This window comes from Micrasema longulum, unplaced genomic scaffold, assembly GCF_059751315.1.
Source record: "Micrasema longulum isolate JH-2025_06_02 unplaced genomic scaffold, ASM5975131v1 h1tg000037l, whole genome shotgun sequence".
Classification (NCBI taxonomy): Eukaryota; Metazoa; Arthropoda; class Insecta; order Trichoptera; family Brachycentridae; genus Micrasema; species Micrasema longulum.
In genome coordinates, this window is record NW_028277244.1 from 1,015,285 (window position 1) to 1,031,122 (window position 15,838).

Here is a 15,838-nt window from a genome sequence, read left to right on the forward strand (position 1 = left end):
AGATGACCAGAGTGGTTTCCCATTGCCTTCTCTGGTGGATTTTTCTGTCGGGGTTACCTTCCCTTAGCTGGTTGGTTCTGGTTTGGAGGCGCCAGAAACTCGCCTTTCATTCTCTCCTTATCTGCTGTGATCACACCGTTATGAGTGTGATCCCATTGCCCGGGGTCTGCGACATGGACTCTAACGAATTGAACTAGTCAGTAGTGTTGCCGGTGGAATGCAACTGGGCATTCGCAGCATTTATTAAAATCACACCCTCCGGCAAGATGTGACTCACTGCGACCCTACTGACATTTCGAAACCTACCCATATTAACAAAAATATTTTTTCAAACCACTGAACTTTCTTATTTTTTATTGTTTGATAACATCGGCCGAAAACAAGTAGCATGGATTTACAAATTATAATAATCATGTAAACAACACAAACGGAAAGGAATAAAAATATGGACACAAACAATAGACAACAAAAATAGAGTACAAGAATAACATAAATTAATATTTCAATAATAAACATATAACCAAATTAACAATATTCTAAAATAAATTGAAATAAGCACTATCATAAAAAACCCACCAAAAGCCTGCAGCTTATTCACAAATAACTGTCAACGTGTTTAAAAACATGATAAGCATTTGAGCGATCACAATGAACAATAATGAACATGCTTAAGTTATTGCAGTCATAAGTCATCGCGTGTGTAATCTCTAAGTCAACGCTCGTGTCGATTTATTTTTGTTTTCTTCGTAAATAAATACAGTTCACTAGCGAAAAATCGGCGTTTACTATAAAAAATAATACAATATATTGCGTTTGCAAAATAGTAAGGCGTATCTAATACAAAAAAGTGAAAATAAAATTAAAAATTACTATTGCGACTGCTTTTTTTGACATTTGGCTTGCCAACCGCCGGCTAAATGCAATAAATAGCATGATAAATAATAAATAAATAAATGAAAATAGCAGTTCAAATATGCGATTGCGCAGCATGATGATACGTCGCGAAACGTAAATATTTTGACATTTAATATAAGGTGTTCACGGATGTTCTATTGTGATCGCGAATACGATAAACAACCATGGTGAGGAAGTGTTATCACGTCGCTTATTAGCACGTCGATAGTTATTTGTGATCGAGCTACTGGTAGGGCCTATTTAACAAAAAAGAGATACTTATAGTAAAATACATATACCTAGGTAGATAAATCTTATAACTAGAAAAATTACAACAAAATATAACAAATATAATCTTGCAGTAATGATACATTTTGTCAATTTTAAAGAATAAATGCAAGGGAGTAAATGCAACAAAGTTGGAATATTTATATAAATCTAGAAATGTAAACATTTCTGCGCTTTTAGTACGAAGTGCATAAAGTTCTATGAAAAAATTCGGATTTTTTTCGCCCTATTTCCTTACTGACAGGTGAATTCCACAGACAAAATGGCCCCTTGTGAATTCCGTTTTCACTTTTCACAATCCAATATAAAGGTCAGGTCAGTCCCCTCGCACCCGAAGCGGGCAGAGGTACCAACTCAACCTACATAATAACTTAATTCACGTTCCACGTTCGAACTTGGCGCCGAATTCCTCGGTCGCCGTCAAGTCCTGTTATTTGACACGAATACCCACCGACACGGTTACCAAAGGCGCGCTGGAGGCACCTACCCGCCTTACTTAATCTTATCTATGTATACTTGTAGACACATCTTTCGTGAACTTGGGTTTCTGTGCACAAATTAATTTCTAAGCTTCAGCGATTTTACTATGACTCGATTTCTTCTTCGTTTTTTAATGGCCTTTTCACCTCTCAACTCGGGTGTTCTGGCCATTGATTCGATTTCGACAAAATAAATACGAATTTTTACCGTATTTTAGTACGTTAAAATATTTTTTAAGCAAACAATATTTTTTATTATGTTAGGAAACACGACATGACATTTTAATATTGTTTACAATGTTATATAAACATATAAACATAAAAAAAATACATTTTAACAGAGTTGCTTTGAAAACCTAACAAGGGTTATTTACCCCATTCTAAGCCAGTCAAAAAATATATAAAAAGAGTATTCAATACATAGAAAAAATAAATAAAGACAGTAGACAGTAAAAATATTGTAAAAACCTAATAAAATACGTAGTAAAAAAACGAAGTAAAAAAAGTATTTTTGTTCTCCAATTTATAAGACAAAGAGCCACATTTTATAAGTTTTTAACATTATTGTCTATCAAACTTATTTAGGGTAAAAGTGGCATTTATACATATCTCGAAAATAGAAAAAACGCAATGAGCCCATTTTTGACATGTAGGTACTTTACAATTAGTGTTATTAAACTCTGTTCTTATAAACCTTTCAATTGGTTATATCTCATACCACCTTTTCAAAATACAGGTGATTTATTGAATTTGAAATGTAATCAGTGATGTACGTAAACAAACCGCCTGTTTAAGTAAATAGCCAATTTGATAAATTTGTTTACACGCGCAATATGTTCCGTTAAACATGAAAGTAATGTCTATGGCATTGTAGCGGAAACAGAAAAATGTTTAGGAATAATATTGTTCATTTCTTGAATGATAGAAAGTTGGCATAATTTAGATGCATTTTAGAAAATGCGAGCTAAACTAAGCACCGAGCAGACCTTTCGTCCGAATTCTGGATGCATCGCTCGTCCGATTTCACTTTTCGAGTGTCGCTATTAAAGTTTATGTTCATATACATATTTACGTGATGGTAAAATTGATGAAGGTAATCGAATCACGATTTATGATTACCTGGCAGTATATGAAAGTGACAGATTTTTCACCAGAGGCATGTATCATGGCGAAACGAAGAGAATTAGTTTCCGCTATAATCATTCGAAGGTTTGCTTGTAAACATTGTACTCATCTCTTTTTTCTCCTTTCATTGCTTTACTTCGCCAGAGAGCTTTGAGCTAATGGAAACTCCTAAAAATCTCTAATAATACACTTTTCCAAAGCGCTGCTAGATGGATCCATTAATCACTGGATTTACATTAACTTAGAAGATGGTGCAGCGACAAAATATGACTTCAATTTCTTTATTATTTTGTCTTATATATTTCATTCGTCACAACTTTTCCATCATTTCCTATTACTGCTGCCATACATCAAATTTCATTGCAGAATTCAAATTCAACGAATACTTGAAGATAGAGATGTCTATCTGTCAATGATATCATTCATTTTCTTAAACGACTATTGTCGATGTCGTGAAAAAATGCAGTCTGATTATCTTTGTCGTATAATTTATTCGCCTGACCGTCATTAGGTGGAATATGTGACAATTAAAAAAGTTTGTCGGTAAACGTTAGTTTGAGCATGACAACAATGAAAATTTGTCGTGTGGTCGTGTATCACGCAGCTTATGACACATGTGAACGTCATTCTACGCTTTCACTTGCATTAAAGTATTCAAAATAAATAGCATATACCTTGTAAGGTGCCCCCGAAAGAAGGTAGATACCGTAAGGGTATTTAAAAAAAGTTTACTAGGGACTAGGAACCTTTGTTATTTTTCTAGGTTAATTTTGTATATCTGATCATTCGCAAAGTATTATTATATACATAAGGCACATTGTTTTTATTAATATTATTAATTGATTTTGCATAATAAAATAATATTATTAATGTAAAAAAACTTTTAAAAATTTATTTTTCATTACGCCAGTCAATTTTGGAGTATGGTATAATCGGATGGGGTGGTGCGAGTGACACATTTTTAAATAGTGTATTTGTTGCACAAACATCCACAATTAAAATAATACTTATTCCGATACAAACATCTACTATAGAAATATTTAACAAATCACAATTTATGTCACCAAAGCAATTATACGCTAAAACAATACTTGCTTACAGATTCAAAAACTATTCTTACTCGTCTATGAACATTTGGACAAACTCAAATATTGTATTCTTACTCAAATGAAATAGATCCCCAATACAAAGACAGCTTAACCAAATACAAACTAATACCACTTTCGGACAAAGGGATTTTGAGTATTATGCAATTAAAATCTATAACCTTCTTCCACTGTTTATTAAAATAATAAGAAATGAGAAAATGTTCAAAAAGGCTATAAAAATGGACATTGAAGTTGGGTAGAAGTAAAATTGATTGTCTCATTCGCCCAAAGCAATATTGAATAAACTGCTCCACAAATGTATTTTATGTGTTATGTTTTTGTTATTTTATTGTATGTTTAATAATAAAAATTAAATAGATGTACGTAAATAAAATATAAACTTATACACGTAGTGTTTAAAACGGTGAATATTTTGTTAATTATCTCTGCATATTAAGTCTTCTTTGCTTGATATTTTAAAAAAAAGTTGTTAAGTGTCCTCGGCACGGGTAACCCCAGTGAGCTCAAATTATTATTATTATTATTAATCTTTAAGGTATAATTAGGTGTTCAAATTTCTTTTGAACAACTATCTAAATAAATACATCACATTACACATTCAAATTACATGACGTGTAAAGCACTGTAGAACCATCTAGATATCAACATATTACAACAAAGATGAAAAACATTTTAGAGAAGGTATAAAGAAGCTTAGGGAACTACACGGCTTATGCCCTGTCATTAGCTGGTTTAAGTAGCCACATCACACACTGTGTAACATTCACCATTCTGCCTGTATTTGACTGAATTAAATTCCTTCAATCCTTCGATCCTTCCATCTGTTTATGATTGTGAACCTATAGAGCTGAAACCTAAAGTAAACTGATGCGAGTGAGATTCATCTTATCGAATTATTTCACCTACATACTAGGCAAGGCTTGATAATATTGTTTAATTTTATAATTCTTCTTGGACCAGGTGGATTCATTAAGAATGTTTTAAGTTCGTCATTTAGATGTTTTAAATATATTCTATCTATTAGCAAGGCGTTTATGTAATCTGCAGCTGACAGGTGAGAGTCAAATGAATAATTTGTAATCACCCATCGAGTCACGAAAATTAATGACTGATCACGAATCCGAGTGACTTGTCTAAATATTTTATCCATCGGAGAGCAGATATCGTATTTACATTTTTAGTACTTATTCATAATTTAAAATCATAAATCCAGTGAGATGATTTAAAATGTTGTGTATATTTAAGTCATTAATATACCTGATAGTATTTAATAGTATACACATATGATCTCCATTAGGTACAGGTATTCAATCGGTAAATAAATATGGCCGATTCCGGTAAATCAGAAATACCAAAACATTGCATATCTATCAGTACATATATTTAAATACTTAAGTAAAAATTGTACCAGTTTATTAACCATATTGTATTAAATTAAAAATTTAACTTGAATTTACAAGCAAGTCACAGACATGAATCATTCCTGGTTGAATCACTTTAAGTTGTGTTCATAGTAAATTTTATATTTGAAGCATTAACTTTGTGGTTATTAACTATATTTAAATATATAAAAAGACTTTGTTTTTATCCACTATTTTTTTTTTTCCGGAAAAAAAAAGTGGTTAAAAACAAAGTTGTTTTATTTATTTTATGTGTTCATTGTATTCATTATATTTATGAACTATGTTATCATTAAATAACAATAATATTAAAAATGTTTGGTATAGAATGCATCCCTATTTTAAACTTATTTGTAAGTCCCCATATAACACGGAATTTATTTCTAGCAAGTCGGGACATAAATATGAAAGCAGAGTCATTTACTAATTGTAACTAACGTATTTCTAGGCGGGTTGCGAGCTCTTTACGCATGCTTCTATTCTCAGTTATGTGAACTCCCAAGCATTAAAGCTGTTAACTTTCTCAATCCTCTGCCCATTATAATAGAAAGGATGATCAGGGTCAGTTACCAGCCCAGGGACTATGAAATATTCTAGTGTGAAAACACCCTTTTTAAATAAATATTTTATACCGACCATGTCGGGAATCGAACCCGAGACCGCTTGCATGGCAGGCTAACGCGCTGACCATTACACCACGAGGCCGACGAGGATTATCATATATTAGAATGTAATTGCCTAGCTTGGAACGGGGTATGTTATGTACCCTTGTTAGCTGGGCAAAGTGAGGGTAAAATTGTATTTTTGATAAAAGGTGTAAATAAATAAATAAAATAAAATATTAAAACGGATCTTGGATACATTTTTTAAACGTAAAAAATATTTTGTCAAAAACGTCAATCTCCAAAATGATTTTGATCTGATTCACATCATTTACGCATCTATAACCTTCTCGGTAAAGCAAAATCTACGTCGGCATATCTGGTTTATTTTTATGATTTATAACTCAATCATGATAGGTAGAAAAAGGCAATAACAGGTAACAGGTAACAGGTAACAGGTAACAGGTGAGCAGTAAATGGGGGCCTCGCAAGACACCCGTTCCGTTAGTACGCCCGGTCTTGTTACTGAGGCTGGACTCCCGCTATTTTCCCCACAAACCGGACTGGGAATGTAGTCTCCGTTGTACAGGCGAACGAAATTAAACAGGGTTGCCGCTGAACACCAATTCGTCAAAAATCAATAACATATCGAAAAAATATATCCATCAATTGATTTCTATAAAAACTTCATGCGACGCCGACGTAAGAATTAATATAATAAAAATAATTACAAACAGTTATGCATCTATTGAATTAGGTATCACACACATATAATTAAGAATAGTCCAGAAACCGCATACGAGCATCAAACAGAAGGCGACTAAACTTCTCATAAATGAGTAGTTTTACGTTTTGACCCATTAGTTTCTTTGTAGACGTCGCTCAGTACGTAACTCCTGATTTGAATTCAACTATGCCGTGTTGTGTCCTTTTAAAGTGTAGAAATACTGCTAGGATCTTAAAAAAACAGAATGCAATCACATTTCATGTGTAATTAGTAAATGAATGTGTATGTAACAAATACATTACTTAAAAATTGAATTATTTTTCCATCTGTCAGATTGTCGAAGAAAAGAAAACGGACATTTCATTAGTTTTGCCAGGGTTGTAATTTTTTTTACCCTACTTTGCTCACCTAATGAGAGGACTAATGAAAATTGGACCTCGGATTAAACAACTCTATGGTGGACATTTGACCGACATTATCTTTAAAACATCAAATATTATTTAACATGATATAAAAATATCCGTCTTATGTAAAATAAAGTTTGTTTTATGTTTTAAGTTCAAAGTTCACTAATTCAATTACTCTTATTAAATGACTATTTAATTATTTACGCTGTTGTGTCAATCGATATTATAGAGAAATTAACAGATTTATTTATTTTGTACCTTACATTTGTGTTATGATTATATTTTTCCCCATCGTGCAACATTATGCGGCGACATCAAGAATGCGCGCGGCAAAAGTGGGGGAATTTTCGGACACAGTCCGATGTATTCAATTATGATTCTACGCTCCTTCTGGACTATTCTTAATTCTATGATCACACAGTAAGAAACTTTATAAAACGTATATAAAATAGCTTTGTTTTTAACCACTTGTGTAGTAGTAAATAGTGCTTCAAATATAAACTTTAAAATAAGATTCTTCATTACATTTATTTGTCGTTGTGTAAACTTTTCTAGGGCTCCAAAATCAAAATGTTTGGCTGCTGAACGAGACGTAAATAACTCACTTTAAGAAAATGGGAATCAAATGGTGATAGACCAGGAGGTTGTCCTCGGATCTTTGATCCTTGAGTCTACGGCACTAGCCGCGAGATCACAACCCATACATTCATTGTTTCATGTTTAGTTTTATATTACTGTATATAATTTGCCCTTTTTGTTTTAATATTTGTTTAAAATTAGCCCTGTCCGTAAATTTATTGAAAAGAAATAACATATTTAAAAAAAGGTTTCAGTTTAAAAGAGCTAGTAAAGTAAAAACTAATGTAAGATCAAAGATCAACATATGTAAGAAATACGGATGTTTAAACATAAGTAGAATATCTGTGTCCCGGCAGATAAAGAATTGTGCGTATGCAATAGAACCAGAATTGAATAAGTCAGATTTGCTAGAAATCCAACCTGGGACTTCAAGCATAGCGCTAAAGCGCTACCTTTACACAAAGAGTCGAGAAATCTCAACTCGATCCCCCCTTTTAGGATTTTTACTTGAGAGCAACCATTAAGTCGAAAACGCCCGTCCAGAGTTCTGGTTCTAATTTACACAAAGAACTATATTCTTTATCCGCCTGGACATTTACCAAACTTTAAATTTACTAAAATTAGTAAAACTCGTCGAGAAATTAGAATATAAGATAATAAAGAACAATCATGATTCTCAAAGAAAGGCGTCAGAATTTATTATCCATTTGAATGATCAAATTATGGATTGTAAATTCACGAAAATATTTGGAAATATAAATTGGAAATTTAAACGGTAAATTTTTATAGACCTGTAAATATCTACATTTATTTTGATTCAACTTTTTTTATGTTTTTGGGTAACCTACATTGAAGAAGGTTTTATGTCTTTATATCAAAAAAATTTACTCTTAGTTAACTAAGATAATTGAAATAATAACGTCTTTAAAATATATAAGTCCTTCTTGTACATAATATAATATATTCGTAAATTGTCAGGCTTATTGTTCACAACGTATTTGAGATAAAATAAAACAGATACACTAATAGCAATATTTGTATATAAGTTAATTCATATAAATACTTTTTTTCGATGGAAAAAGGAAATAAAGAAAGAGGGCAGGAGGAGAGATTACGGAAAAAAAAGGAGATGTTTCTTCAGGCGTGATTTAATTAGAGATACTGTAGAAACATCTTTGATAGAAGATGGCAGATGATTCTAATGTCGAACCGCATGGACACTGTGAGTTAAAGAAGAAAGAAGAATTGTGTATGGGTAAATAGGATAATTTGAGAATAAGAACGAGGAGGTAAAGCAAGAATTGATAGGCGTTCACATTTTTCACGGAGATATGTAGGAGCGTTTGGACCATGAATCAGGTTCAGTGAACAGAAGTAAGAAGGTGTAATAGTCTCCCCGATTCTTTTTTCGTAAAATAATATACTGCAAACACGATGTAAATGATACAATAAATATTTTTGGTAATTCACTAAGTGAATTGAAAAAGAATTTATTGTCTGTGGGTTTGTTTTCATAATTTATTATTAAGTCATTTTTCCCTAGGCTTTTTATACACTTATAATATATTGAGATTATTTGTTTCAAGAAGTCTTATCTTACGCTTATCACAAGTCATCCTCTGTTGATACATGTGCCACAAATTATGCCTGCCCCCCCCGCTCATGTGCTGATGTTACTCCCTAAGATTTTCCACATCTGTTGACGCATTGCCCATTTTTTAGTTTACAGATAATGCAACTGGAAGCACGATGTAGAAGTCGTAATGAGAATTTTAAAAATATTCGTATAGTGATAAGTCATAAGGCTTTATCGATGATAGATATAGTTAAGTCAATAAAAGGTATCAATGATAGCAGGACACCAAATGCAGATTTTTTTATGTATCGGAAGGTTTGTTGACGAACGACAACATTCCGTCTTTCCGGGCGAGTTTTTTGTGGTTTCCTCGTCATTAGAGTAAACGTGGAGAATCTTCTAAAACAGGTCACAGACAAAACATCCCACCCAATCCTATTATAAGACATAAAAAGGCGCCTTACATGTGATTGAATTTTTCTTTTCAAAATTCTCAATCATCATCATCATCATCAGCCGTCTCTTGTCCAATGTTGAACATAGGCCTCCCCCTTTAGTCTCCATATTTCCCTATCCTGAGCCAACCGCATCCAACCACTTCCTGCAACTCGTCTTATGTCATCAGACCACCTTGTCTGAGGCCTGCCGACACTTCTTCTACCCGTTCTGGGTCGCCATTCCGGGACTTTTTTGGTTCATCTAGAGTCTGTGATTCTGGCTATATGACCAGCCCAGCTCCATTTCTGGTTGGCAGCCCTATGGACCACATCGGTGATCTTTGTTCTCGCTCAAATTCTCAATAATAAAGTTGATTCGCCGTATCTTTTACAAAGTATTGGTTTCCGTTGTCCTCTTCGCCATACCAGATTAAATTCCCTTTTTTATGTACCAACTTGTAAAAACAATTATACCTCTAATTAATTCAATAGACGTACCTGTAGAAATTATAATTGACTCAGTATTGATGTAGACATTTTTAACGGCACGTTGCATTTGTACAGAAAATTTCTTCATGGGGTCGATTATTTGGGATAGTTGCTGAATGTGCATCTTGAGTAGTTTATGCTATGCATATGTGCCGCATGTAATGAATATGTTTGTGTATGTTTTATATATGCGTTCATGTGTGTGCGTGGATGGCTCGGAGTGTACATTCGGTATTTTTATTTATTTTAATTTATTACCTCTAAGGAAAACGCTAGTGTTAACAATTATTCTTTTCTCACTTGAAATTCTTATTTATTTATTTTTTTGTCACATTTAATGTTTATATCTTTTGCATAATTTATGATAACTTAATTGGTCTTTTTATTTTAAAAAAATGTTGTTTTTAATCCTTATTACGTATGACTGTATGTTTTCTGAATTAAATAAACTAAAATAAAAATAAAATAATAGAACACTTGGTAAAGTTTTTCTTAGAAGTAAATTTAAAGCACAATACATTATTGTTTCAAGCAAACAAATAAATAACTGTCCTTTTGAAGAAAAGAAAAACTTTGTATGTAAGTGAGGTAAAAAATAATGCAACTCCCATAAAAAAACCTCGTTTGGTAATTGACTCGTCCCGGTGACCTGTGTTTCTCGTTTCTTCGAAGTGTTTCATTATTTATGTTAATTAGGTTTAAAGAATAAAGTAGAATGAAAGAAAGTAAACAGCACAAAAACGCAACGCTAGAAAAGTAGGCATTCATAATCATATTATTAACATTATGTAGGTTAATGTTGAGGAAAAAGTCGTATTATGTAGGAACATCAATATTAGGAACATTCACAGTAAAGGGAAAACTTAGTTACATTTGCTAATGTTGTATTAATGTGTAAAGAAAGTTATTCTGATAATCCACTTTCAATGAAAATATTCGCATTTTTTCCTTTAGAATACATGTATTGTATTATACAATATTCCCAAGGAGTTTTAGGAAAAAACTGGCTTAAGGGCAAGCATGTAACAATATTTATAGACGTATTTATACTTTTGTTCATTTATAAAACACAGAAAAATGCGTATTATAAATGAACAAATAAAACAAGTAAAGCTAAAAAGTTTCAGGCGTTGCCTAGTATATAGGTGAAATAATTAAGTTAGATAAATTTATTTCAACAGAGAGGGAAAACATTTTTGAGATGGGAATATGGAAGTCTAGGCATTTACAGGGCTTATGACCTGTCATTGGCTGGTTTAAATGGCCACTCTACACATTGTATAACATTCACCATTCTGCCCATGTTTGAACATCCACATTTCCTCAACTCTTCCATCTGTTGACTTTTGTGAAGTTAGAGAGCTGAACTTTTATCAACCATTTATAATGTGGATGTTCAAACATGGGCAGAATGGTGAATGTTACACAGTGTGTAGTTACAAAGTGGCCACTTAATAGCCCAGCCAATGACAGGTCATAAGCCCTGTAAATGCCTAGACTTCCATATTCCCTTCTCAAAAATGTTTTCTCTCTCTGTTGAAATATATTTAAATATGAATAACTCCCTAGGGAGGAAATCCAGCCAGTCTGCAAGCATTTGAACGTACTCAAACATTGTTCTCTCATTGAATCTCACCCGCATAAATAAGGTTTTCAACTCTTTAACTTCACGAAAGTCAACAGAAGGAATAATTGAAGAAGTGTGGGAAAAGTGAACACTTAATCCAGCCAATGACAGGTTACAAGACCGATAAATATTTAGACTTCCAGAAGTAGTGCCCGATATACAACGAAAGATTAAAAGTAATTACTAAACTAATTTTTTTTTAAAGGTAATTATTAAATTAAGACTAAAGATAGTCCTCAAAAGATATAATTTCAAGTGATTGTTGTTTTTGTTTATTAGTTACACAGTAAAATATACTGAAGCGCTGTTATTCACTACCTGCATAATTAAACTTTCAATTAAAAGTGGGCAAATTAACCAACGCAATCGTAAAACACAATTATACACATTAATATAATTTTAACATCCATTCAAGCAGTTGTTGGCTTCAAATTTACACTTTCTTATAAAAACACTAACATAATTATTATAAATCACGCCACAGTAGTATACTTGAGCAATTCTCAATATGTGTAATATTCACCATTGTCTATGTTTGAACATGCATATTTGTTGGATTCTTCCATCTGTTGATTCTTTGAAGTCTTTATTGATATGAAAGAGATTCTACTGAATTTGTATCTTATTATGGGAAACGCCTAAAAATACGATGTTTAAAAATTTTTTTTTAAATTTTATTTTTTTTTTTATTCATAAATTTCATACAAAGTACAAGTTTTTGTAAAATTCTAAACATAACTACTTTTACACATCTAGTAAATGTTATCACTGTAACTCTCCAAAAAAGAGACTAACTCTTGTGCTTGGTGAGTGACTTACACTGTTTTAGTTATAAGAGTTTATATAATTTTAAATACGAGTACATGAAAAGAAAAAGAAAAAGATATTATATATAAAGAAAAAATATAAAACAATAATACATTCATACTAATTAAAATTTAATGTTGTTTTTACACGAGTTAAAAAATTTTCTTTGGGTTAACTTTAAATTTATTTATTGATATATTATTTTTAATAGTTTTTAGTTCATTAGGAAGATTATTATAATTTTTTACACCTTTGAAGACAAAGCTATTTTGTCCATGACTTGTATGGAATTTAGGAATTTAGATATTATGTTGGTATCTGAGTGACTTATTCATTTCAAATTCTTTTATTTTTTCTTTTTTATATATTTGTATAATAGAATTTATGTTAAAAAGAGTGTCTACTGTATGAACCTTAAATATTTTAAATAGACAAGACAATTGAATCAAGTATTTGTTTGCAAACCATAAACATTTATTCGCACCAAAATGTTGTTGATTAAAAGAAACAGTTTAAGAAGAAATATTAAAATAAACATTTAGGCACTTTTCAGTAGGTAAAATAATGTAAAAGAAATAAAATTACCAGATAAAACGGCCACAAACCATCACGCTGCTTCCACATAAGGGTAGGTTTACAGGATAAAACTCTATATTACTCTGTATTTGCATACATATCCAGCTTCTTCTACATTCATACATCTTCTCATGCATTCATCCATCTTCAAGTATTCGTTGGATTTGGTCGTGCCATTATATTAAACTTAGACAAACTCTGTGGCCAATGATTATTTCTGAATGCTGTCCCCAGGATTTTCAATTGTCTATTTTATGATATAATTAGCATTTGTAACAAGCTGGATTAAAATAGTCCTTAAGAGCCTCTACTTAATCAAATTGCCGGCCTTATGGTTAAGTGGTCCGCGCGTTTGCCTACCCATGCGAGAGGTCTCGGGATCGATTCCCGACGGTTGGCATAATTTATTTAAAAAGAAAACGCTAGAATATTTCATAGCCCCTGGACTGGCACCCAAGCGTAAGACTGATCATCTCACTTTTATGCAACCAAAATGATCAAGATACGCTGTGATTGGTGAGCAAATTCAGTGCCCTATGCACCATTAGGTGGGGAAAGAGAACGGTGAATTAATTAAATAGTAAATAGGTAATGATTTGGAATATTAACCTTTTTCTTTACTATTTATAAATCTGTGAATTCAAATAATATCTTAATAAATATATTACGATTTATATTAATGATTTATCACTCTACCCTGACTTGATTCCCATTTTCTAGTAGTGAGTTATTTACAACTCGTTGAAAATGGCCCTCAAAATGAAATATTTGGGTAAATCATAAAAACGTACATATTTCTTTTGATTTTTTTTTCATTAAGAATAAAAAGAAAAAAAAGGGTGTCTTGTCAGACAGGCGTGCAGATGATGTCGGTCACGACGAAACCCGGTCACTGGTAAAAATTCTAAATAAAAGTGGAATAAAACTAAATACGTATTTTTATTATTACAATTAAAATGCATTTCCACCGAGAAATATCACGCATAATAAAAAAAAATGTGGTAAGTCTATGCTGCAAAACTTAAAAAAAAAAATTGTACTAGGTTTATTTATTATGTGCCCAGAGGGCGTTTACATGACCGGTATAAAATTTTAATCCAAATGTTTAAGGTATAACAGAAAATATGTTGATCTAGTAAATATGTATCTAATAAACAGTTTTTTCTAAGTATTAAATTTCATTATGCTTTATGGATATATACATATAAATAAAGATAAAATACGACATAAAAGTATGCAGTTTAAAAATTAAAATTTACAGCAGTTATTATTTCAGTGTGTTTGTAATAATAAGTATAGATTTCATAAAAAGATTGTAGTTATAATTATTAAAATTCAATGATAAAAACTTGTATGGTTAGTGGAATCTGTATATAATTATGATTTTGTCGAAATTGTCATAAGACATAATAAAAAAAAACGCCACTACATGGCACTAAATTGAAAAATAATTATCGACTCACCTTGCTTCTTTTTTCACTTCACTTAAATGTATCACACACGTTAAACTTTTGTCTGATTGGTCTTTCGGTTCGTTTAAATGTCTGGTGAAAGCTTTGTATGGTTTGTCTGTAACACGTTCGTCACTCACCGAAGTTGGACTTGTAATGAAAAGAGAGGTGCCTTGAACTTGAGTTTATATACCGTGACCCACTTTTCGGCCTTGTGTGGCATTCTGGTTAGTTCAGGGCTGGAACTTCTCTCTGATGCTTCAAACAATTCTAGAAATACCTTCTTAGGGCCATTAACAATCAGTTTTAATTATTTTTTATTTACATATTACAACAGAGATGGAGAACATTATAAAGGAGAACATATGGAGCCTCGGGATTTAGAGGGCTTATTATAATCATTATTTTTATTATTATTTATTATCATATTATATAAATTTTCTTTGACTATCTTACTATAATAGGGTTATTTACTCTGTTCTAGGCCAGTCAAAAAATATACGAAAAATAGTAATCAAGTCATAGAAACAATAATAAAGGTAGTAGATATAATGAAAACATAGTGAAAACATAGTAAAATATATAGTTAAAAAAACAAAGTAAAAAATATAATTGTAAAAAATACTTAAAAACTCATTAAAATACGTAGTAAAAACAAAATACATAGCAAGAAACATGTTAAAAATTGTAGTAAAAACAAAATACATAGTAAGAAACATAAAAGAAAAAGTAAAAAAATATATATTTGTACTTATAGCAAAAAACATTTTTTTTTTAAATTTCAAAATAAGTAGTAAAAAGAAAAAAAACAAAGTAAACAATGTAATTAATTTTTTTAAATATTATGACTTGTCGTTAATTTAGACATTTTGTAATATTCACTATTTTGCCTGTGTTTGAACATCCATATTTCTTGAATTCTTCCCATCGTTTCCTTTTCGCACCCAATGGTGCATGGAGCTGTGCATTGGTACATCAGTTACAGTGTATCTTTATCATTTTTGTTACATGAAAGTAAGATGATCAGTCTTACGTTTCAGGTGCCGGTCCATGGACTATGATATATTCTAGTGTAAAAGCACCTACTTAAATAAATATTGCACGTCAACTATGTTGGGAATCGAACCCGAGACCTCTTGCATGGCAGGCAAATGCGCTGACCACTGCACCACGATGCCGAATAATAATATTATATATTAATTTGCTCCACCTCGATTGGGCGGAAAGCGCAATGACGAAGTTCAATGCAACGGGAAATTGGATGC

At 31.7% G+C, this 15,838-nt stretch overlaps 1 protein-coding gene across 4 annotated transcripts in view; it reads right to left on the bottom strand.

Moving 5' to 3' along the window:
• LOC148285410 (uncharacterized) overlaps window positions 1-14,730 on the bottom strand; it is a 42,788-nt gene extending 28,058 nt beyond the window's left edge. For 2 of the 4 annotated variants that reach the window (XM_088225908.1, XM_088225920.1), the window contains exon 1: window positions 14,586-14,730. The gene's annotated coding sequence lies outside the window, so the exon portion shown is untranslated. The remainder of the gene's footprint in view (window positions 1-14,585) is intronic. The other 2 variants (XM_088225912.1, XM_088225902.1) reach the window with 1 other exon arrangement.
• Between the last annotated feature and the right edge of the window lie 1,108 nt (window positions 14,731-15,838).